The following is a 24101-nucleotide window of genomic DNA, read 5'->3' as shown; positions in this document are numbered from 1 at the left end:
ATGCATAGTACCCAATAGGCAGTTTTTTGATCCTCACCCTCTTCCTATGCTCCAACTTCAAGAAGGTACTGGCGTCTTGCTGTCTTCTTTGTGTTCACGTGTACTCAATATTTAGCTTCCACTTATAAGTGAGAACGAGAACATGCCATATTTGGTTTTCTGTTCCTGTATTAATTCACTGAGGATTATGGCCTCCAGCTGGATCCACATTGCTAAAAAGGACAAGATTTCATTCTTTATAATGGCTGTGTAGAATTTCATGGTGTACATGTACCGTAGTTTCTTTATCCAGTCACCATTGATGGGCATTTAGATGGAATCCATGTCTTCACTATTGTGAATAGTGCCACAATGAACATATGTGTGTATGTGTCTTTATGTCAGAGTGATGTATATTCCTTTGGGCGTATACATAGTAATGGGATTGCTGGGTCGAATGGTAGCTCTAAGTTCTTTGAGAAATCTCCAAACTGTTTTCTGCAATGCCTGAACTAATTTATATTTCACCAGCAATACATAAGCATACCCTTTTTTCCACAGTCTTCCTGCATTTGTTATTTTTTGCCATTTGCATAATAGCCATTTGAACAGGTGTGAGATAGTATCTCATTATAGTTTTGATTTTCATTTCTCTGATGATGAGTGATGTTGAGTATTTATTCATATACTTGTTGGCCTCATGTATGTCTTCTTTTGAGAAGTGTCTGTTCACGTCCTTTACTCACTTTTTGATGTGGTTACTTGCTTTTTTGTCTGTTGAGGTGTTTAAATACCTTATAGATTCTAGACATCCGTCCTTTATTTTATTTATTTATTTATTTATTTACATTTTTTTGAGACAGAGTCTCGCTCTGTTTCCCAGGCTGGAGTGCAGTGGCATGATCTCGGGTCACCACAAACTCTGTCTTCCGGGTTCAAGCGATTCTCCTGCCTCAGCTTCCCAAGTAGCTGGGACTACAGGCATGCGCCACCATGCCCGGCTAATTTTTGTATTTTTAGTAGAGACAGGGTTTCACTATGTTGGCCAGGCTGGTCTCCAACTCCTAACCTCGTGATCCACCAGCCTCGGCCTCCCAGAGTGCTGGAATTACAGGGAGGAGCCACTGAACCCAGACTAGTCCTTTATTGAATACATACTTTGCAAAATTTTTCTCCACTTCTGTAGGTTGTCTGTTTACTCTGTTGATAGTTTCTTTTGCTGTCTAAAAGCTCTTTAGTTTAATTAGGACCCACCTGTCAATTTTTGGTTTTGTTACAATTGCTTTTGAAGACTTGGTCATAAATTTTTTGTACAGAATGTAAAAAATGATAATTTTGGGTTTTTTTCTAGGATTTTTATAATTTGAGGTCTACATTTACATCTTTGAATCATCTTGAGTTACTTTTTGTATATAGTGAAAGACAGGGGTGCAGTTTCATTCTTCTGCATATTGCTAGCCAGGTATTCCAGCAAAATTTATTGAATAGGATTCCTTCCCTCATTGCTTGCTTTTATTGAGTTTGTCAAAGATTAGATGGTTGTAGGAATGTGGTTTTACTGCTGGTTTATGTATTCTGTTCCATTATTCTATGTGCATTTTTTTTTTTTTTTTTACTAGTACCATTCTGTTTTGGTTACTGTAGCCTTATAGTATAGTTTGAAGTCAGGTAACAAGGTGCTTCTGGGTTTGTTCTTTTTGCTTAGCATTGCTTTGGCCATTTGGGTGTTTCTTTGGTTCCATATGAATTTTAAAATATTTTTTTCTATTCTGTGAAAAATGACATTAAAAGTTTGATAGGAATAGTTTGAGTCTGTATATTGCTTTGGGTTGTATGAGCATTTTAACAATATTGATTTTTTTTCCAGTCCATGAACAGGGAATGTTTTTCCATTTGTTTTTGTCATCAATAATTTCTTTCAGCAGTGTTTTGTAGTTCTTCATGGAGAGATCATTCACTTCTTCGATTAGATGCATTCCTAGGAATATTTTTGTGTGACTATTGTAAATAGAAACACATTCTTGATTTGGCTCTCACTTGAGCACTGTTGATGTAAAGAAATGTTACCAAATTTTGTACATTAATTTTGTATCATGAAGTTTTATGGAATCATTTATCAGTTCTAAGAGATTTTTGGTGGAGTCTTTCTTTTTTATTGCTTAAACTTTATTTATTTTTTATTTTAAGGTCAGAGTACATGTGCAGATTTTTTATGTACCTAAACTCATGTCATGGGGATGTGTTGTACAGATTATTTTGTCACCCATGTATTAAGCCTAGTACCCATTAGTTATTTTTCCTGATCCTCTCCCTCCTCCCACCCTCCACCCTCCAGTAGGCCTTACTGTCTGTTGCTTCCATCTATTTGCCCGTGTGTTATCATTTAGCTCAAATTATAAGTGAGAACAAGCTATATTTGGTTTTCTGTTTCTGTGTAAGTTTGCTAAAAATAATGGACCCCAACTCCATACATGTTTCTGCAAATGACATGATCTCATTCTTTTTTATGGCTGCATAGCATTCCATGGTGTATATGTACCACATTTGCTTGATCCAGTCTACCACTGACAAGCTCTTAGGTTGAGTCCATATCTTTGTTATTGTGAATAGTGCTGCAATGTACATATGCATGCATGTGTATTTATGATACAATGACTTACATTCCTTTGGATATATACCCAGTAATGAGATTGCTAAGTTGAATGGTATTACTGTTTTTAGCTCTTCGTGGAAATGACACACCACTTTCCACAATGGTTGAACTAATTTACTCTATCACCAACAGTACACTTGTTCCTTTTCCTCTGCAATCTCAGCAGCATCTGTTATTTTTAGCCTTTTTAATAATAGCCATTTTGACTGGTGTGAGATGGTATCTCATTGTGGTTCTGATTTGCATTCTCTAATGATGAGTGATGTTGAGCTTTTCCCCATATGCTTGTTGACCTCATGTATGTCTTTTAAAAAGTGTCTGTTCATGTCCTTTGTCCACTTTTAATGAGGTTGTTTTTTTCCTTGTAAATTTATGTTTCTGATAGATTCTGGGTATCAGACCTTTGTCAGATGCATAGTTTGCAAAAATTTTCTCCCATTCTGTAGGTTGTCTGTTTACTCTGTTGACAGTTTCTTTTGCTGTACAGAAGCTCTGTAGTTTATATCTCAGTTTTCAGTTTTTGCTTTCATTGCATTCACTTTTGGTGTCTTCATCATGAAATCATTTCCCATTCTTTTGTCCTGAATGGTAATGCTGAGGCTGTCTTTGAGAATTTTTATAGTTTTGGTTTTACATTAAAGTTTTTAATTAATCTTGAGTTGAGTTCGTATATGGTGTAAGAAATGGGTCTAGTTTCAATCTTCTGCATATGGATTGCCAGTTATCCAAGTACCATTTGGTGAATAGGGAGTCCTTTTCCCATAGCTTGTTTTTATCAGTTTTGCTGAAGATCATATGACTTAGGTGTGCAGCCTTATTTCTGGGATCTCCATTCTGTTCCATTGGTCTATGTGTCTGTTTTTGTACCAGTACCATTCTGTTTTGGTTACTGTAACCTAGCTTTTTATAGTTCTATGAAGAATGTCATTGCAGTTTGATAGGAATAGCATTGGATCTATAAATTGCTTTGGGCAGTGTGGCCATTTTAACGATATCAATTCTTCCTAAACATGAGCATGGAATGTTTTCCTATTTGTTTGTATCATCTCTGATTTCTTTGAGCAGTGTTTTGCAGTTCTCATTGTAGAAATCTTTCAACTCCCTGGTTAGCAGTATTCCTAGATATTTTATTCTTTTTGTGGCAATTGTGAATGAAACTGTGTTCCTGATGTGGCTCTTGGCTTGACCGTCATTGGTGTATAAAAATTCTAGTTAATTTTTACATCAATTTTCTATCCTGAGACTTCACTGAATTTGTTCATCAGCTTAAAAATCTTTTGGGCTAAGACTATGGGATTGGGATGTTGTAGATATATAACCATATCATCTCCAAACAGGGATCATTTGACTTTCTTTCTTCCTGTTTGGATGTCCTTAATTTCTTTCTCTTGCCTTATGGATCTGGCGAGAACCTCCAATACTATGCTGAATAGGAGTGATGACAGAGGGCATCCTTGTCTTGTGCTGGTTTTCAAGGGGAATGCTTCCAGCTTTTTCCCCTTAAGTATGATGTTGGCTGTAGGTTTATTATAAATGGCTCATTATTTTCATGTATGTTCTTTCAATAAATGCTTTATAATGAGTTTTTAAAATGAAGCAGTGTTAAATTTTATCAAAATCCTCTTCTGCATCTTTTGAGATAGTCATGTGGCTTTTGTCTTTAGTTCTGTTTAGGTGATGAATCACTTTTCTTGATTTGTGTGTAGTGAACCAACTGTTTATTCCAGGGATAAGGCCTCCCTGATGGTGTCGGATAAGCTTTTCGATGTCCTGCTAGATTCACTTTGCCGCTATTTTGTTGTGGATTTTTGCATCAATGTTCATCAAGGATATTGGCTGAAGTTTTTATTGTTGTCGTTGTATCTTTGACAGGTTTTGGTATCAGGATGATGCTGTCCTCATACAATGAGTTAGGAAAGAGTCCCTCCTCCTCAATTATTTTGAATAGTTTTGGTAGGAATGGTACCAGCTCTTCTTTATACATCTGGACAGAGCTTGACTGAATCAGTCTGGTACTGGGCTTTATTTTTTTTTAAATTTGTTTGTAGGCCATTTATTACTGAACCAACTTCAGAACTTATTATTGGTCTCTTGAGGGATTCAATTTCTCCCAGGTTCAGTTTTGGGAGGGTGTATGTGTCCAGGAATTTATCCATTTTTTCTAGATTTTCTAGTTTGTTTCCATAGAGGTGTTTATAATATTCTCTGATGGTTATTTGTATTTCTGTGGGGTAAGTGGTAGTATCTCCTTTGTTGTTTCTAATTGTATTCATTTGGAATGTCTTCCTTTTCTTCTTTATTAGTCTAGCTAGTCATGTACCTATTTTATTAACTTTTCTAAAAAACAAACTCTTGGATTCCTGGATCTTTTGAATTTTTTTTGTCTCAGTCTCCTGCAATTCAGCTCTGATTTTGATTATTTCTTGTCTTCTGTTAGCTTTGGGGTTGGTTTGCTCTGCTCTTTGTTCTCTAGTTCCTTTAGTTGTGATGTTAGGTTGTTAAATTGAGATCTTTCTAATTTTTGGATGTGGGCATTTAGTGCTATAAATTTTCCTCTTAGCTTTGTCCCAGAGATTCCAGTATGTTGTATCTTTGTTCTCATTAGTTTCAAAGAACTTGTTGATTTCTGCCTTTTGTTATTTACTCAAAAGTAATTCAGGGGCAGGTTATTCAATTTCCATGTAGTTTTATGATTTTGAGCTATTTTCTTAGTCTTGACTTCTAATTATATTGTGCTGTGTTCCAAGAGAGTGGTTGTTATGATTTCAGTTCTTTTTCATTTGCTAAAGAGTGTTTTATGTCCAATTACGAGGTCGATTTTAGAGTATGTGCCATGTGGAGATGAGAATAACATATCTACATTCTGTTGTTTTGGGGTGAAGGGTTCTGTAGATGTCTATCAGCCCCATTCGATCCAGTGCTGAGTTCAAGCCCTGAATATGCTTTCTAAATCCAGGTGCTCCTGTGTTGGGTGCATATATATTTAAGATGGTTAGGTCTCCTTGTTGAACTGAACCCTTTACCATCATGTAATGCCCTTCTTTGTCATTTTTTGATCTTTGTTGGTTTAAAGTCTGTCATTTTCTGAAATTAGGACTGCAACCCCTGTTTTTTTTCTGCCTTTCATTTGCTTGGTAGATCTTTCTCTATACCTTTATTTTTAGACTGTGTGTGTCATTCCATGTGAGACTGGTCTATTGAAGACAGCATACTATTGGGTCTTGGTTCTTTATCCAGGTAGCCACTCTGTGACATTTAATTGGGGAATTTAGCTTGTATACATTCAGGTAGCCACTCTGTGCCGTTTAATTGGGGAATTTATCTTGTTTACATTCGAAGTTAGTACTGATATATGTGGATTTGATCCTGTCATCACGATGTTCATTGGTTATTATCCAGATTTTTTTTTTTTTTGTGGTTGCTTTATAGGGTCACTGATCTGTGTACTTAAGTGTGCTTTTGCAGTGGCTGGTAACAGTCTTTCCTTTCCGTATTTAGTGCTTTTTTCAGGAGCTGTTGTAAGGCAGGTCTGGTGGTAACTAATTCCCTCAGTATTTGATTGTTTGAAAACGCTCTTATTTTTCCTTTGCTTATGAAGTTTAGTTTGGCCAGACATGAAATTCTTGGATGAAATTTCTTTTCTTTAAAAATGTTTAATATTGGTCGCTAGTCTCTTCTGGCTTGTATGATTTCAGCTGAGAGGTCCACTCTTAGTCTGATAGGCTTCTCTTTGTCGGTGACCTGACCTTTCTCTATAGCTGACTTTAACATTTTTTCTTTCATTTTGACCTTGGAAAATCTGACGGTTATATGTCTTGGGGATGATCTTCATGTGAAGTCTGTTACTGGGGTTTTCTACATTTCTTCAATTTGAATGTTGGCCTCTGTATCTACATTGGGAAAGTTCTCATGGATGATATTCTGAAATATGTTTTCCATGTTTCTTCCATTTTCCCCATCTCATTCAGAGACACCAATGAGTCATAGTATTGGTCTTATTACATAATTCTATATTTCTCAGAGGTTTTATTTGTTCCTTTTCATTCTTTTTTCTCTATTCTTGTCTGACTGTCTTATTTCAGAAAGCCAGTCTTCAAGCTCCGAGATTCTCTCCTCAGCTTGGTCTATTCTGCTATTAATACTTGTGATTGCATTATAGAATTCTTGTAGTGTGTTTTTTTTAGCTCTATCAGGTGGGTTACATTCTTTTCTATTCTGGCTATTTTGTCTGTAAGCTCCTGGGCCATTTTATTGTGATTTTTAGATTCCTTAGATTGGGTTTCAACATATTCTGCGTCTCAATGATCTTTGTTCCTATTCATATTCTGAATTTTATTTCTGTCATTTCAGCTACTTCAGCCTTGTTCAGAACCCTTGCTGGAGAGGTAGTTTGGTCATTTGAGGAAAGAAGGCACTCTGGCTTTTTGAGTTGTCACAGTCCTTGCACTGGTTCTTTCTCATCTTTGTGGGTTGATGTTCCTTCAATACTTGAAGTTGCTATCCTTTGGATGAGTTTTTTTCTTTTATCCTAATTGGTGACCTTGAGGGTGTGATTGTGATATAAGGTAGGTTTAGTTGATTTGCTTCATTTCTGGAAGATTTTAGGGAACCATGGCTAAGCTCCTAACTCCGGAACTGCCTGCTCTAAATCTGGGAGACCTGTATTGGGCCCTAACTTTGTTCTTTGGCTCCTTGAGGTTAGAAACCCACTGCATTGGGGAATGGAGGTGCTGCCAGACCACGGGTAACTACACTCTGATGGGTGGTCCTAGCCAGAGTGTTTCATAGGGTGGTGGCAGCAGGATCCATTTTGCATGTGTCAGCAGCAGTGGCAGTGTTAGGACAATGTGGTGCATGATCGTTGGCTGTGGCAGGGTGCCATCAGGTGCTGAGATACATGTATATGTGTGGGTGTTCACAGCAGTAGTGGAGGCAGCATGGCTCAAGTAATCAGGGTGCCCCCACTGGCAACTGTGTAAGTGGTTGTTCTGGTGGTGGTGTTAGCACAGAAGCAAGGAGCTGGCAGGTGCCATTCTGTGAGATCCCTCTGTGCATTCATGGAGGTAAGGGTGGTCACTCACGTGAGGGAAGGTTCACCATTCTCTTTCACTTGTTTCACTCTGGCAGCAGTGTTGGTGCAGGAACGGGTCACTGGTAGGTGTTTGGGGTGCTGGTGGGCTCTGTGCCCATCAAGGCTCTGACTGCAATGGTGGTATGTTCGTTGTGGGGGTGAAGTGCACTCCCACCAGCAGCAGTGACAGGTCAGGGTGTGTGTGCACACATGCTCTATCAGAACATTAAAGCCAAAACCCAGCCCCCCACCATGCCAGAAAAGCAATGCAGGGGGTGGCCGTGGGCCTGGGGGAAGCTGCAGTGTAGAGAGGAAGTGGGTGGGCTTGTGTGTGATCATGGGGGCCACCCCACTTGAGCTCTCTGCCAGTCAGGCATGGTTCATCATTGCAAGAGCTATGATCTGAGCCCCCAAAGCACTGCAAACAGGCAAATCCAGGCTGGGGTCCCAGGAAACCCCAGCACACCAAGGGGTGCTCAGGTCAGACTGGCCTTGTCTGATGAGCAAGATCACCCTGTAGAGTTCAGGTCTGACATTTCCCCTAGGGCTAAAATCTCCTATGGGAGCAAATTGAGCCTAGGAGGATGGGCATCGCTGGCCATGCTCTGCTACAGATGCTCCTGCAACAAATACTCTGGGACCAATATCAACTGACGTGCTGCCCTTACCACTTATCTAAGCAGCTCTCTTTGCCAACTCAAGTGTCTGTGATGTTTGAGGGGTCTTCTGTTGCCAGAATTCCAGAGGCCTGTGGTGAGAGCAACTTGCTTTTTCCCAGTTCAATTCACCCATTTCCCCAAAGTCATTGGGGGCCAGAAATGAGTCCTGGTGCACTGTAGACCCATGCAGTGTTCCCAGCTTCCTCCCACTTCAGCCCAGCTTCAGTGTCTTCCCTCTGTCCATTCTCTATGCCTTCCCTCTGGAGATCTGTTAGAAGTGTGCTAGTAATCCTAGTCCTAGTCTCTTGGTGGCAATTTTGCTCCTGGTTGTGTGTAGTTGGCCATCTTTTCCCTGCTTCTTAATGGAGTCTTTAGGGGTTTCTTTAGGTATAGATTCCTTGTCAGGAAAGAAAGATGATTTGACTTCTTTTACTATTTGGAAGCCGTTTATTTCTTTCTCTTGCCTTATTGCTCTGGCTAGGACTTTCAGTACTATGTTGAGTAAAAGTGTGGGCATTCTTGTCTTGTTCCAGTTCTTATGAAGAATACTTTCAACTTTTGTCCATTCAGTATGATGCTGGCTGTAGGTTTGTCATAGAAGGCTCTTATTATTTTGAGATATTTTCCTTCAATGCCGATTTTGTTGAGGGTTTTTGTCATAAAGAGATGCTGGATTTTATTGAAAGATTTTTCCTGCATATATTGAGATGATTTTATGGTTTTTGTTATTAGTTCTGTTTATGTGGTGAATCATATTTATTGGTTTGCATGTGTGGAACCAACCTTGTATCCCAGGAATAAAGCCTACTTGAGCATGGAAAATTAAGTTTTTGATGTGCTGCCAGATTCAGATTGCTAGTATTTTCTTGAGCACTTTTGCCTTATGTTCTTCAGAGATATTGGCATAGAGTTTTATTTTCTCCTTGTGTCTTTGCCCGATTTTGGCATCAGTGTAATTCTGGCTTTGTAGAGTGAGTTAAAAGGGAGTTCCCTCCTTTTCAATTTATTGGAATAGTTTCAGTAGAATTGGTACCAACTCTTCTTTGTATGTCTAATGGAATTCAACTGTGAATCTATCTGTTCCAGGACTTCATTTTGTTGGTGGGTTTTTAAATTAGTGATTCAACTGTCCAATTTAATATTGGTCTCTTCAGAGTTTCCATTTCTTCCTGATTCAATCTTGGAATGTTGTGAGTTTCCAGAAATTTATTCATTTCCTGTAGATTTTGTACACAGTTTGTGTACATAATTACTGCTAGCCTACCCTTATGAGAGAGCCTTATGGGAGTTCTAAACATGAAAATGAAAGAATAATACCTGCTACAAGAAAAAAAATAACACTTAACTACACAGTCCAAAGACTCTATTAGAGCAACCATACAATAGAAACTATAAAGCAATCAGCTAGCAACTTCAGGATAGGATCAAAACCTCACATATCAATATTAACCTTGAATGTGTAAATGGTGTAAATATCCCACGTAAAAGGTACAAAGTGGTAAGTCAGATAAAAAACAAGACTGATTCATCTGGTGTCTTTAAAAGACCCATCTCACATGTAATGACACCCAAAACATTTTTGAATGCCAAATATCCCCTTGTGAGTACTAAGGATTGTTCTGAAGACAGAGAATGTGAGCTGGTGGCAGAAAGCTAGAACATTACTATGTATCCAGATGGAACTTAATAGATATTTTCAAATTATGTAAGAAATGGTTTCTGATTAATTTTCAAAAAGATCTTTTATCTGTTTCTCCAACTTTAGAATCACTTTTGTACTAGAGAATCATGCACGCTATCAATACCCTTCTAGTTAATTTTAAATTATATATTGAAAAACAATGATTGTATCTATTTGTGGAATAGAAAGTGATGTTGTGATTTTTAAATATAATGTGGAATAATTAAGTCAAGTGAATGAACATGCCCATCATCTCAAATCGCTAACAATTTTAGTAATGGAAACATTTGAAGTTACTTTCAGTGATTTTGAAATGTGTAGTACTCGATTATTAGCTATATCTACCACATTGTACAATAGGCCTTAAAAAAGTCAGGCTATTCTGTCTATGGAGTAGCCATTCTTTTATTCCTTTACTTTCTTAATAAACTTGCTTTCACTTTACTGTATGGATTCACCTAAAATTCTTTCTTGCACAAGATCCAAGAACTCTCTCGTGGGGTCTAGATTGGGACCCCATTCTGGTAACATCTTTCTGATGAACCCCAAAGGGACGATACTGAGGAGACCCTTGGCTGAAAGGAAATAGACTGCAGCACCAATTGGCTGACTTTGGGTAAGTGGTGGGGTAGCCGGGTAAAGAATGGGATTGGGTTAGAGGTCCAACTTAGAGGAGTTGGAGTCTCTTCTAAGACAGAGAGAGTTAAAGACCCCTCTTAATAAAAGGCAAAAATGCTTGACCGAACTTGGGTTCAGGGCCCAACTTAGGAACATTATAGTCCTTCCAAATATTTAGGGGGGTGGAGGCCCCCCTTCTCAGTAAAGTCCCTTTTGGCTAAGAGTGGGTTTGGCAGTATGAGATGTTAACTCCTATTCTTTTTGGATTAATTTGCCTTGCACTCTTTGCTGATGTCTGTGGATGACAGGATTTGGCATGTACAGGGTCATGGGACATGGGAGTTTTGCTTCTTCCCAAAGGGGGAAACTTGAGAGCTAATGGAACTGGTGGAAGAGGTCTCTTTGCTACTGACAAACCTGGACTTTTGATTCAGTGTTGCTGCAATAGGTGGGCCTTTCTCTGGCCTCCCTGAGCTCCTTGCCTTTCCCACTCTGCCACAGGCAATGCTTCTCTCCCTTCCTCTCCTTTCTCTTTTGTATATTTTCTGTTACTCAGGGTGACCATCTTGCCCAGAGAACACATGTTGGAACTCCTTCAATCCACTTCGAATAAATTAAAGATGACAGGACACAACCTGGGGCAAATTTAAGTCTTGCCAGTTCGATATTGGGTGCTAAGCAGAGTGGCTAATATCTGTTTTGCCACATGTATTTTGCTCTGGCTGGAATGGAAAATGTTAATCTAGCTTCCCCAGGCAGTCCACTGGGGGACAACTTGCAAAACTGAGAGAGTTTTGCTTTTGGTTCCATGATTTTCCTTTGTGTTGTGGCTTGGCCCCCAGGGCAATGGTGTAGCGGGCTGGGTTGCCAGGGTCGCTCAGGGAAGGAAAACCCAGAAGTCTGGCAAGCCAGCAAAAGGGTATGAATTTCTTACCAGTCAGGTTTCCAGCTTCTCTGTTTGTGCAAACTGATTAAAGGAATGATAAAAATCACTGTTTATCTCCTCTGTACAGTTTTAATTAATAAGAAAAAGGATTCAAGAGGCTAGTCTTAAGCTGTAGTGAATATGTTGTACTTTGTTGTATGAATTTTTCTTTCTGTATCTTTCTGTCAGAAAGAGGGGTCCCTTAGGATAGAACATGGGCCTAGGACCCCTGTAAGCCTGCTGTTCAAGATGGCCTAGCAAACTGGTCAGTTACAAACTATGCTACACTTCCCTGAAAACAAAAACAAAAACAAAAACAAAAATAAACAAACAAACAAAAAACCTGGATGAAGTTTCCTTCTCATCTTTTTTCATGTCCTTGGGAGCTTGACCTTGAAATGATTTCGTGGTACTTTCTCTTGGTCTCTTCCATCCAGGGAACAGGAATTTTGGGGTTCATGTCGTAATTAGCCCTAAAAATTATCTCGAGCAGTTAAAAGCCTTTGCAAGCTCAAAATTGGCCTGCTCTAGGCTCTCTCTGGGAAGAGCAATGAAAGCTGCCCAATGCTGTAGTCTGGCAGTTAAGGCTTTGCCATTTTACAATGGTACCCGGGTTCTTTTCTCAGCTTAGGGAATGGGTCGTTTCTCATTTGATATCTGTGTGACCTTTACAATTTGTTGATTCTATTCTCCTCGAAGAACCGTCTCGAATTTTCCCTTCTCTGAGCTACCTTTGAGGAGTCTAGATTTTGTAAAAACTCTTACCACCTCTTTGAAAATACCTTGTACACTCGTGGTTAAGTTATAACCTTAGTAAAGGCTTATTGGTTTCACTTGAGAGGTTAACTTTGGTAAAGCTAAAAAGCCAGAAATATTGGCTGTTTGGCCTGGCTAAAGTTGGGTAATAGATTTAAAAGGACCTTCTTTTTTAAGCACTATGGTTAAAAGTCAGCTTAATTAAAAGTGGATATACGAGCTCTAACAGCCTGGGACTCCTTCAGAAAAAAAGAGGAGGTGCCACAGACCCCATTTTGAAAAAATCCTCTGTCTTCCTTATGAAACCCTAGGAATTAGAAGTGGATAGATCCTTCTCAAAATCTAAGGCTTTGTTCTAGTTTGCATTGCATTATCTGATGTATAATACTTTGGAGGTATCAGAAATTACTTCATATTATGAGAGCACTTTCATGTATAATAACTAGGTAGGAAATATACTTTTGGGGATAGCTTATGGCAGTTGTGAGGGAATACTCCACTCTCTGCACGTTCGGATCAGAGAAGCATGCTCTTAGCCACCTGGAAGGTATGGAAGTGTCCCCACACTGCCACTGAGAGATAAGACTCCCATGGGGGATGGGGCAATCACAGAATGGGCTGATTGGGTTGCTTTGTAATGAAATGCATGGTAAAATCATTGCACTGTCTTGTTTCATAGCATTTCTCTTTTTGGAGATCTAAGATTTGATATAAAAATGGGACCCTTAATTTTGGGGGATCTGTTTTTGCCTTCCAGTTGTGCCTACTTATTAGGTCAGAGAAACTGGCACTGTTCCTCCAAGAGCCCCACCCTGAAGCCAGTAATCCAATTAAAAATTGGCAAATGAAAAATCTTATAACTACTGGATCTTCTTCTGTCTCTCTCTGCATTTATGTGTGTTGTGTGTGTGATGTTTATTTATAAAGGTGCTCCAATTAATTGGCTTAAAAATATTTTTTTCAGAAAAGCAAAAAATGTAATGCTCTTTAGTTTACATGACTTAAGTAATCTTTGAAAAATAAAAACAATTTTACATGCAAGATGTGCAAGGAAAGTGAAATGTGTTTTTGGTAAAAGATTATAAGAAGGTATGGGAATGTAGATTTTTCTGCCTAGATTAAAGGGTTAAAGGATTGTTTTAAGTTAGAGAGGAAAAAGCTGAAGGTTTCAGCAAGTGAAAAGTTGTGAAAAATTAATCTTGTAAAAGAAATTCTGCATGTGAACATATTAGCTAAAGTTAAAGGAGTATTATTCAGTTTTTTCATAAATTGAACATTGGAATAAAAGCACAACGGGGTTTCCTGAGAGCAATGACCTGATCTTTAATAAAAAATTGTAAAGCGTTATAAAAGTTTATAAGAATCTTAACTATAGTCATACTGATTAAGATTGGATACATTTGTCTGTAACGTTTTATTAAGAATTAGGTTTGATATCAATAGTACACTAATGCAATGGTGAAGTATGCCTTTTTTGGTATAAAAATCATACAGGAAACATTGTCAAAAATGAAATGGTTTTTGGCTTTCTTTGGACTGTATTTGTATAAATATGATATTGGTATGTGTTCCTAATTTGTGAGAAACTCCTATAATTCTGATATGACTTACTGTATGTTATTAATAGTTATAATTGTTGTGTAAAATTGTTGTATGCTACGGAAGGAACCAAAGTTTCCTTATCAATTGTGGTTTTAATAGTGGCTGTCCTAAGACTTTTTGTCATACACAGACAATTGACTTGTTTTGGTCCTCTTTAGAAGGATGTTTCATAATCAACTACAGAACTCTAACAGGTGTTTTTAAATGCAGGTTTCTGATAACTTTGGAAATTGTGACATTAGAATAGAGGAAAAAAACTTTCAGGACTCTGATGGAGAGCCGAAATGTTCATGAATATGAAGCAGGACAGGTGATAACTGCATGGACTGAACTAATAGAAGACTGAATTAATCTTTTTGACTTTTTGCTTAAAACATTGCTGATCCTTTGTTTTGTTTTTCAGTCAAGAAAACTTTTTTTGGAGAGATATATACAGCTTTTAACAATTGAGTAAACTATACTGCTGTGAACAAAATTTGGAGGATTTTTTTCTCTCTACCTGATTTCTGCAGAATTTGGAAATTAGCTGTGATTATACTTAACTTATGGCAACATAGTTATTTGCATAAGTACAATAAGAATCTATTTTCCTTTGCAACAGGACACAGTTGGAGAAACTGGTTATTTTTACCAAGCTTTGACTGGAATGGTGTGCTTTTCTTTAAGAAATTATACTTGACTTATAGAGCCAATAAAAGCCCCTTGGTAAAACTGGCCCCCTACCTTGTGTACACAGTACCTGTGCATAGTTCCTTACCTGTAGTAAGTAAAGATTGTCACTTTCTGACAGGCCCAGGAGCCCCAAGTTTATATTAGGACCTCAGGAGGAGAAGAATTTACCCAACTCACAGGCATTTGATGGCACAAAACCATGGCTGGGTTCAGCTTTTAAAAAAAAGTCACATCTGAGATTCCTTATGGAACAGAGTTCCATTAAAGCCAATTTAAAAAGAGCTTATGTGACAAATAATTATTCTTGCTGCACTTATACAAATAAACAGGCCAAGTATCATAAGCCAAATTGGTCTTACCATGATTTATCTTTAGTACAAATGGGAGACTGGAGAGAGGAAAACTATGTTTCAAAAACTATGTTATCTAATAACAGATACTATGTTATCTGTTATCTAATAACAGGTTTCAAAAACCTGTTATTAGATTCTAATCTCATCAGTTGTTTTTGAGTTTCTTTTTTATGCAATTTAGACTGATTGCTTATTTCTGTGAACCAACCAGTGATCTCTGGCTGCATCCCAGAAGAAACAAGAGGGATAGGTAATATAAAAATCCAGATCAGTATCAGTATTCTAATTCTAAACACATACCGGACTCATCTAGCAACCCCATATCAGCTTGGTTCCAACAGTTGCACAGTTCATGGAATGCCTTCTTATTTAGTTTACTTTGGATGATTTTGCTTATTTTGCTTTATTGTTGTAGAATATAGTACAGTTGTACTCTCTGTGTAGGAACACAAGATAAGCTTACTGAATGTTTTCTTAAATTGAACATTTATTAATCTTCCAGATATCACCTTTCATTGGAACTCAGAGTTATGCATGCCCCTGGACACACCGATGCTTTCTGACAGAGCTCCTCTCTATCCCAAATATGAGAGACCTTAATAATTAGGGAGGAATATTATTGCCCCTGTTCAGCCTGAAGAAGTTACAGAAGACAAATTTTCATCCCTCTACAACCCTTAAGATTAAGGGTTCTCTTATAAAAGGGAGGGGAGAAATATGTAAGAGGTATTCAAACCAGAGCAACTCCATCTTGAATAGGGGCTGGGTAAAGTAAGGCTGAGACCTACTGGGCTGCATTCCCAGGATAAGGCATTCTTAGTCACAGGATGAGACAGAAGGTTGGCATAAGATACAGGTCATAAAGACCTTGCTGATAAAACAGGCTACAGCAAAGAAGCCAGCTAAAACCCACCAAAATTAAGATGGCAACAAGAGTGACCTCTGGTCATCTTTACTGCTCATTATACACTAATGATAATGCATTAGCATGCAAAAAGACACTTCCACCAATGCTGTAACAGTTTACAAATGCCGTGGCAACATCAGGAAGTTACCCTATATGTTGTAAAAAGGGAAGAAACACTGAGTTTTGGGGATTGCTCACCCCTTTCCCGGAAAACTCATGAATAATACACACCTTGCTTAGCATATAATCAAGAAGTAATAATAAATATCTTCAGTTGAACAGCTCAAGCCACTGCTCTGCTTATAGAGTAGCCATTCTTTTATTCCTTTACTTTCCTAATAAACTTGCTTTCACTTTACTGTAAAAATAAATAAATAAATAAATAAATAAATAAATAAATAATAAACTTATTTTTCCTGTCTCACAGGCTTTGTACCCTTAGACTACTATCTTTCCATTCTGTCTACCTCTAGCCTCTGGTAACCAGCATTCTACTCTCTGCTTCTATAAGTTAAATCATTTTAGATTCCATGTATAAATGAGAATATACAGCATTTGTCTTCCTGCATTTGGCTTATTTCACTTATCTCAATGCTCTCCAATTTCATCCTCGTTGAAAATAAAAAAAAAATTCTTCCTTTTAAAAAGCTAAATAGGAGCAAGTAGGGTGTGGTAGTCAGGGGTGCTGAAAGAAGGAGGAGGTAGTGAATCACTTATAAATGATGCCAAAGGAGGAGCCAAAGCCTAAACTCCAGGAGGGTGAGTGAGTGCTGCGCTCTCTTGGACCCCTTTTTTATGAAGAAAAGTGTGTAGAGGTTGCCATAAAGGACAAACAAGTGAAATACTTTGTACATTACAATTGGTGGAATAAAAATAGGGTTGAATCATTCCAGAGAACAGAGTACTCAAATACGTGGACACCAATATGCAGAAACAGAACTTCAAAAAGTCATTCAGGAACAATATGCAGAGGGAAAGATGAGAGGGGCTGCCCCAGGAAAGAAGACATCTTGTGTGTAACAGAAACATGTTGAAGTGAAAACAACAAAAGAAGAAAGAGAAAAAACCTGGAAATGGAGATGGTGGCAGTAACAATGAGATTCTGCAGCATTTTTGGAAGAAAAGGGCCTGGGTAGATAAAATACTGGCAAACCGAATCCAGCAACACATCAAAAAGCTATCCACCATGATCAAGTGGGCTTCATCACTGGGATGCAAGGCTGGTTCAACATACAAAAATCAATAAACGTAATCCATCACATAAACAGAACCAAAGACAAAAACCACATGATTATCTCAATAGATGCAGAAAAGGCCTTTGACAAAATTCAACAATGCTTCATCCTAAAAACTCTCAATAAATTAGGTATTGATGGGACATATCTCAAAATAATAAGAGCTATCTATGACAAACCCACAGCCCATATTATACTGAATGGACAAAAACTGGAAGCATTCCCTTTGACAACTGGCACAAGACAGGGACGCACTCTGTCACCACTCTTATTCAACATAGTGTTGGAAGTTCTGGCCAGGGCAATCAGGCAGGAGAAGGAAATAAAGGGCATTCAATTAGGAAAAGAGGAAGTCAAATTGTCTCTGTTTGCAGATGACATGATTGTATATCTAGAAAACCCCATTGTCTCAGCCCAAAGTCTCCTTAAGCTGATAAGCAACTTCATCAAAGTCTCAGGATACAAAATTAATGTGCAAAAATCACAAGCATTCTTATACACCAATAACAGACAAACAGAAAGCCAAATCATGAGCGAACTTGGGTAGGAAGAATCAATATCATGAAAATGGCCCTCACGCCTGTAATCCCAGCACTTTGGGAGGCCGAGGCGGGTGGATCACGAGGTCAGGAGATCGAGACCATCCTGGCTAACACGGTGAAACCCCGTCTCTACTAAAAATACTAAAAATTAGCCGGGCGTGGTGGCGGGCGCCTGTAGTCCCAGCTACTCGGGAGGCTGAGGCAGGAGAATGGCGTGAACCCAGGAGGCGGAGCTTGCAGTGAGCCGAGATCGCGCCACTGCACTCCAGCCTGGGCGACAGAGCGAGACTCCGTCTCAAAAAAAAAAAAAAAAAAAAAAAAAAAAAAAAAAAAAAAAAAAAAGAAAATGGCCATACTGCCCAAGGTAATTTATAGATTCAATGCCATCCCCATCAAGCTACCAATGACTTTCCTCACAGAATTGGAAAAAACTACTTTAAAGTTCATATGGAACCAAAAAAGAGCCCGCATTGCCAAGTCAATCCTAAGCCAAAAGAACAAAGCTGGAGGCATCATGCTACCTGACTTCAAACTATACTACAAGGCTACAGTAACCAAAACAGCATGGTACTGGTACCAAAACAGAGATATAGACCAATGGAACAGAACAGAGCCCTCAGAAATAATGCCGCATATCTACAACTATCTGATCTTTGAGAAACCTGACAAAAACAAGAAATGGGGAAAGGATTCCCTATTACTAAATGGTGCCGGGAAAACTGGCTAGCCATATGTAGAAAGCTGAAACTGGATCCCTTCCTTACACCTTATACAAAAATTAATTAAAGATGGATTAAGCACTTAAATGTTAGACCTAAAACCATAAAAACCCTAGAAGAAAACCTAGGCAATACCATTCAGGACATAGGCATGGTCAAGGACTTCATGTCTAAAACACCAAAAGCAATGGCAACAAAAGCCAAAATTGACAAATGAGATCTAATTAAACTAAAGAGCTTCTGCACAGCAAAAGAAACCACCATCAGAGTGAACAGGCAACCTACAGAATGGGAGAACAGTTTTGCAACCTACTCATCTGACAAAGGGCTAATATCCAGAATCTACAATGAACTCAAACAAATTTACAAGAAAAAAACAAACAACCCCATCAAAAAGTGGGTGAAGGATATGAACAGACACTTCTCAAAAGAAGACATTTATGCAGCCAAAAGACACATGAGAAAATGCTCATCATCACTGGCCATCAGAGAAATGCAAATCAAAACCACAATGAGATGCCATCTCACACCATTTAGAATGGCAATCATTAAAAAGTCAGGAAAGAACAGGTGCTGGAGAGGATGTGGAGAAATAGGAACACTTTTACACTGTTGGTGGGACTGTTAACTAGTTCAACCATTGTGGAAGACAGCATGGCGATTCCTCAGGGATCTAGAATTAGAAATACCATTTGACCCAGCCATCCCATTACTGGGTGTATACTCAAAGATTATAAATCATGCTGCTATAAAGACACATGCACATGTGTGTTCATTGCGGCACTATTCAGAATAGCAAAGACTTGGAACCAACCCAAATGTCCAACAATGATAGATTGGATTAACAAAATGTGGCACATATACACCATGGAATACTATGCAGCCATAAAAATGATGAGTTCCTGTCCTTTGTAGGGACATGGATGAAGCTGGAAACCATCATTCTCAGCAAACTATCGCAAGGACAAAAAACCAAACACCGCATTTTCTCACTCATAGGTGGGAATTGAACAATGAGAACACATGGACACAGGAAGGGGAACATCACACACTGGGGACTGTTGTGGGGTGGGGGGAGGAGGGAGGGATAGCATTGGGAGATATACCTAATGCTAAATGAGGAGTTAACGGGTGCAGCACACAAACATGGCACATGTATACATATGTAACAAACCTGCACGTGGTGCACATGTACCCTAAAACTTAAAGTATAATAAAAAAAAAGACAAATAAAGACAATGTGATACATATAGAAAAAAAGAAAATGAGGAAACATTTATGAACAGAGTTGAAGATAGAGATTCCTGAAGAGCTAAAACTATGGCTTGTTGACGACTGGGACTTAATTACCAGGCAAAAAGAGCTCTTTTATCTTTCTTCCAAGAAGAATGTGGGTTTCATTATAAAGAATTATGCAAATTACAATCAATCTCATGGAAACACAGATAATGACTATGCCGTTAATGAAGTTATGCCAGGGATAAAAGAATACTTCAACTTAATGTTGGGCACCCACCTACCCTACAAATTTGAGAGCATAGTATGCTGAAATTCTTGCAGATCACCCTCATGCAGCCATGTTCCAAGTGTATAAAGTGCCATATCTACTGAGATTATTTGTATGAATTGGAGCAATGTTGGCCTAGACACTGCTGGATGAGAAGAGACTTGCTTTATTACTGAATTATCTTCCTTATTTCCTAAAGTACCTGGCAAAGAATTCTGCAACTTTGTTTAGTGCCAGCAATTATCAAGTGGCTCCTCCTGAGTACCACTGTAAAGCTGTGTGAGAGGCACTATCACTCAGTTATGTTTGGATCTATGTAAACATATTTTTGTTGTTAGTCTTTCTCTTGTACGAACGATGTACTTTGAAGATGTTAGTGTATAACAGAATTGATGTTTGTTTTCTGTTTGATTTTAAACAGAGAAAATAAAAGGGGTTATAGCTCGTTTTTTCTTTTCTTACCTTTTTAAAATTTCAAAGTTGCTAGTGGTGTATTCAGTGATGGACAACAGAGAAACATGATATAGAGTGTTTTATTGCCTAGTTTATGAAGCTGTTTTTGAATGCTGTTGTTTCTATCCCTTTGACACTATGCCCTTTTATAATACCTGGTAATCCTATATGACAAAATGCTCTCATTCCTAATACCAAAGTTTCAATTCATTGTAACAACTGAACACACTCAATCATTTGTGCTTCTTTTTTTATGGTGCATAAAGAGCTCATCCTTTGCAAGTCATCCATGTTTTTCTTTAGAGATTTCATCTTTGCTCAGATTGTTGGAGAATGGTGGCTTGTTTCATGGTTTTTGTGTTTGTGTCTAATGCAAATTTTAACATAATAGACACAATGTATGTATACCTAGTTTTCTGGAAGAGTCAATCTTTTAGGAATTGTTTTAAAAATCTTCGATAACATTTTTAAAAAATTCCCAAAAAGCTAAACAGTATTACACTGTATGTATATCTATATATCGATATGTAGATACAGATATTGATCTATGTATATTTGTGTATATCTATATATATCACATTTTCTTCATCCATTCATGTGTTGATGGACACAGGTTGATTCCATAACTTGGCTATTGTGAACAGTGCTGCAATGACATCTTTGAAATACTGATTTTAAATCTTTTGGGAAAATTCCTAGAAGTGGGATTGCTGGATCATATAGTAATTTTATTTTTAGCTTCTTGAGGAGTCTCCACACTGTTTTTCATAATGACTGTACTAATTTATATTTCTCCCAACAATGTACAAGGTTTCCCTTTTCTCTCCATCCCTGCCAAATCTTAATCTTTGTCTTTTTGATAATAGCCATTGTAAGAGAAGTGAGGTGATATATCACTGTTATTTTAATTTGCATGTCCTTAATGATTAGTGATTGTGAGGGCTTTTTCATATATCTGTGGGCCATCTGTATGTCTTCTTTTAAAAGTATCTATTCAGGTTTCTAGCCCATTTCTTTTTAAAAATTGAGTTAAATTTTATTATTTGAAGTTAATGTGATTATTTAATACATTCATATAATTTGTAAAGATGTAATCAGTGTGCTTGGTATATCTATCACTCTAAAAAAGTTGTGTTTTCTTTATGTTAGAACCATTCAAATTCTTTCTTCTAGCTATTTTATAGTAATACACTAGATTATTGTAAACTATGGTCATGCTGACAATCTATCTAACACTAGGTCTTTTTTTTTTTTCTATCCAAGCATATATTTGTACCTATTAATCAACTTCTCTTTATCGTCCCTACCCTATACTATTCCTGGCTTGTGGTCACCCCTTATCTGCTCTCTATCTTCATGAGTTCCACCTTTTTATCTTCCATGTATAAGTGAGAACATGGAGGATTTGTCTTTCTGTGCTTGGCTTATTTCACTCAACAGTAATGACCTCCAGTCTCATCCATGTTTTTTGCCAATTTCTTAATTGAATTGTTTGTTTTCTTTCTATGGAGTTCATTGGGTTCTTTATAGATTTTGGTCATTAACTGCTTATCAAATATATGGCTTTCAAATATTTTCTCCATATGAGTAGATTGTCTCTTCACTGTACCATTTGTTTCCTTTGTTGCACAGAAACTTTTTATTTCAATGTAATCCCATTTGTCTATTTTTGCTTTTGGAGTCAAGTATTAAATACCATTGCTCAGGCCCCTATGCTTTCTTCTAATGGGTTTTGTAGTTTCAGGTCTCATGTTTAAGTCTTTATTTTGAGTTAATTTTTTATAATGTGTCAGACAAGGGTCAAATTTTATTGTTTTGTATATGGATATTTGGTTTCCCCAACACCATTTATTGAAGAGATTGTCCTTTTCTCATTGTACATACTCGAAACCTTTGTTGAAAGTCAATAGACCATATATGTGTGTGTTTATTTATTTATTTCTGGGCTGTATAGTCTGTTTTTTTTGATACATCTATTTTTATTCCAGTTCCATGCTGTTTGAATTACTAGCATGTTGTAGGATAGTTTGAAATCAGTTCGATTCTTTTGCTCATAATTGTCTTAAAAATTGGGTATTTTAGGATTTTTTTATATTTTTAAGAAAAATGACATTGGAATAGTGCTGAATTTGTAGATCACTTTGAGTGGTATAAACATTTGAAAAAATAATTCTTCAAATCCATAAACATGGGCTAACTTTTATTTACTTATTTTTTTCAATTTCTTTCATAAATGTTTTTATAGTTTTCATTATATAGATCATTTGCTTTGGTTAAATTTACCCCTAAGTAATTCATTAATTTATTTTTTGGAATAGTTATTGTAAATGGAATTTATCTCGATTTGTTTTTCAGATAGTTCATGGTTAATGTAAAGAAAATCTATTGATTTTTGTTTCTTGATTTTGTAGCCTGAAACTTTACTAAATTTGTTTACCAGTTCTAGGTTTTTAGTGAAATATTTAGAATTTTTTCCATATAAGATCATGACATCTGCAGATAGCAATAGTTTTACATCTTTCTTTCTCATTTAGATGCCTTTTATTTCCTCTCTAGCCTTATTTCTCTGACAAGGACTTTCAATACTATGTTGAGTGGAAGTGGCAAAAGTGGGCATTTTTCTATTGTTCTGGATATTAGGATACATGTAGAGTGAAAGTCAAAGAATAGAAAAAGGTATTCCATGCAATGAAAACCAAAAGAGATTTGGGGTAGAAATATTTATATAAGATAAAATAAACTTTATGTAAAAACAACTGCAAAAAGAGACACAGAAACATTACATAATAACAAAAAGATCAATTTGTTAAAAGAATATATACGAAATTGCAAATTTACATGTACCCAATACTGGAGCACCTAAATATTAAAAGCAAATACTAAAGAATCTGAAGAGATAGATTGCAATACAATAAGAGTAGGGTACTTAAATACCCTACTTTCAATAATTATCAGACATTCAAACAGAAAATTAATACAAAACAGAAGACTCAAACAACAGTTTTGATCAAATGGAAACAAAAGACATACAGAGAATAGTCCATCAAGCAGGACTAGAATACACACTCTTCTCAAGTACCCATGAAACATTCTCCAGGATAGACCATAGGTTAAAGCCACAAGAGGAGTCATAGCAATTTTAAGAAAACTTAAATCATGTGAAGTAACTTTTCAGATGACAATGGTGTAAAACCAGAAATCAATAACAGAAGAAATTTTTAAAAATTCACAAATACATGGAAATTAAATATGTTCATGGGCAACCAAGGAGTCAATAAAAAAATTAAAAGGAAATTGAAAAACACCTTGAGACAAAAATGAAAACATATTATACCAAACTTATGGAATGCAGCAACAACAGTTCTAAGAGAAAAGTGTATTATAATAAATGCTCACATGAAAAAAGAAAGGTCTCAAATAAACAACCTAACATTATGCCTCAATGGAATAGAAAAAAAGAAACTCAAGATGGATTAAAGACTTAAATGCAAAACCTGAAACCATAAAAACCCTAGAAGAAAACCTAGGCAATACCATTTAGGACATAGGCATGCGCAAAGACTTCATGACTAAAACACCAAAAGCAATTACAACCAAAGCCAAAATTGACAAATGAAATCTAATTAACTTAAAGAGCTTCTGCACAGCAAAAGAAACTATCATCAGAGTGAACAGGCAACCTACAGAATGGGAGAATATTTTTGCAATCTATCCATCTGACAAAGGTCTAATATCCAGAATCTACAGGGAACTTAAACAAATTTACAAG

At 37.1% G+C, this 24101-nt stretch overlaps 1 protein-coding gene and 1 pseudogene across 2 annotated transcripts in view; one reads left to right on the top strand and one right to left on the bottom strand.

The window, feature by feature from the left end:
• The window catches only part of ZC3H12B (zinc finger CCCH-type containing 12B), a 477685-nt gene that overhangs the window by 161071 nt on the left and 292513 nt on the right, over positions 1–24101 (bottom strand). The gene's annotated exons all lie outside the window — the stretch shown is intronic.
• LOC101132824 (mortality factor 4-like protein 1) lies at positions 16596–20181 on the top strand (annotated as a pseudogene).

The sequence above is a fragment of the Gorilla gorilla genome, chromosome X (assembly GCF_029281585.2).
Source record: "Gorilla gorilla gorilla isolate KB3781 chromosome X, NHGRI_mGorGor1-v2.1_pri, whole genome shotgun sequence".
Taxonomy (NCBI): Eukaryota; Metazoa; Chordata; class Mammalia; order Primates; family Hominidae; genus Gorilla; species Gorilla gorilla.
The sequence above is the reverse complement of the archived record's forward strand: the minus strand, read 5'-3'. Positions and strand labels throughout refer to the sequence as shown.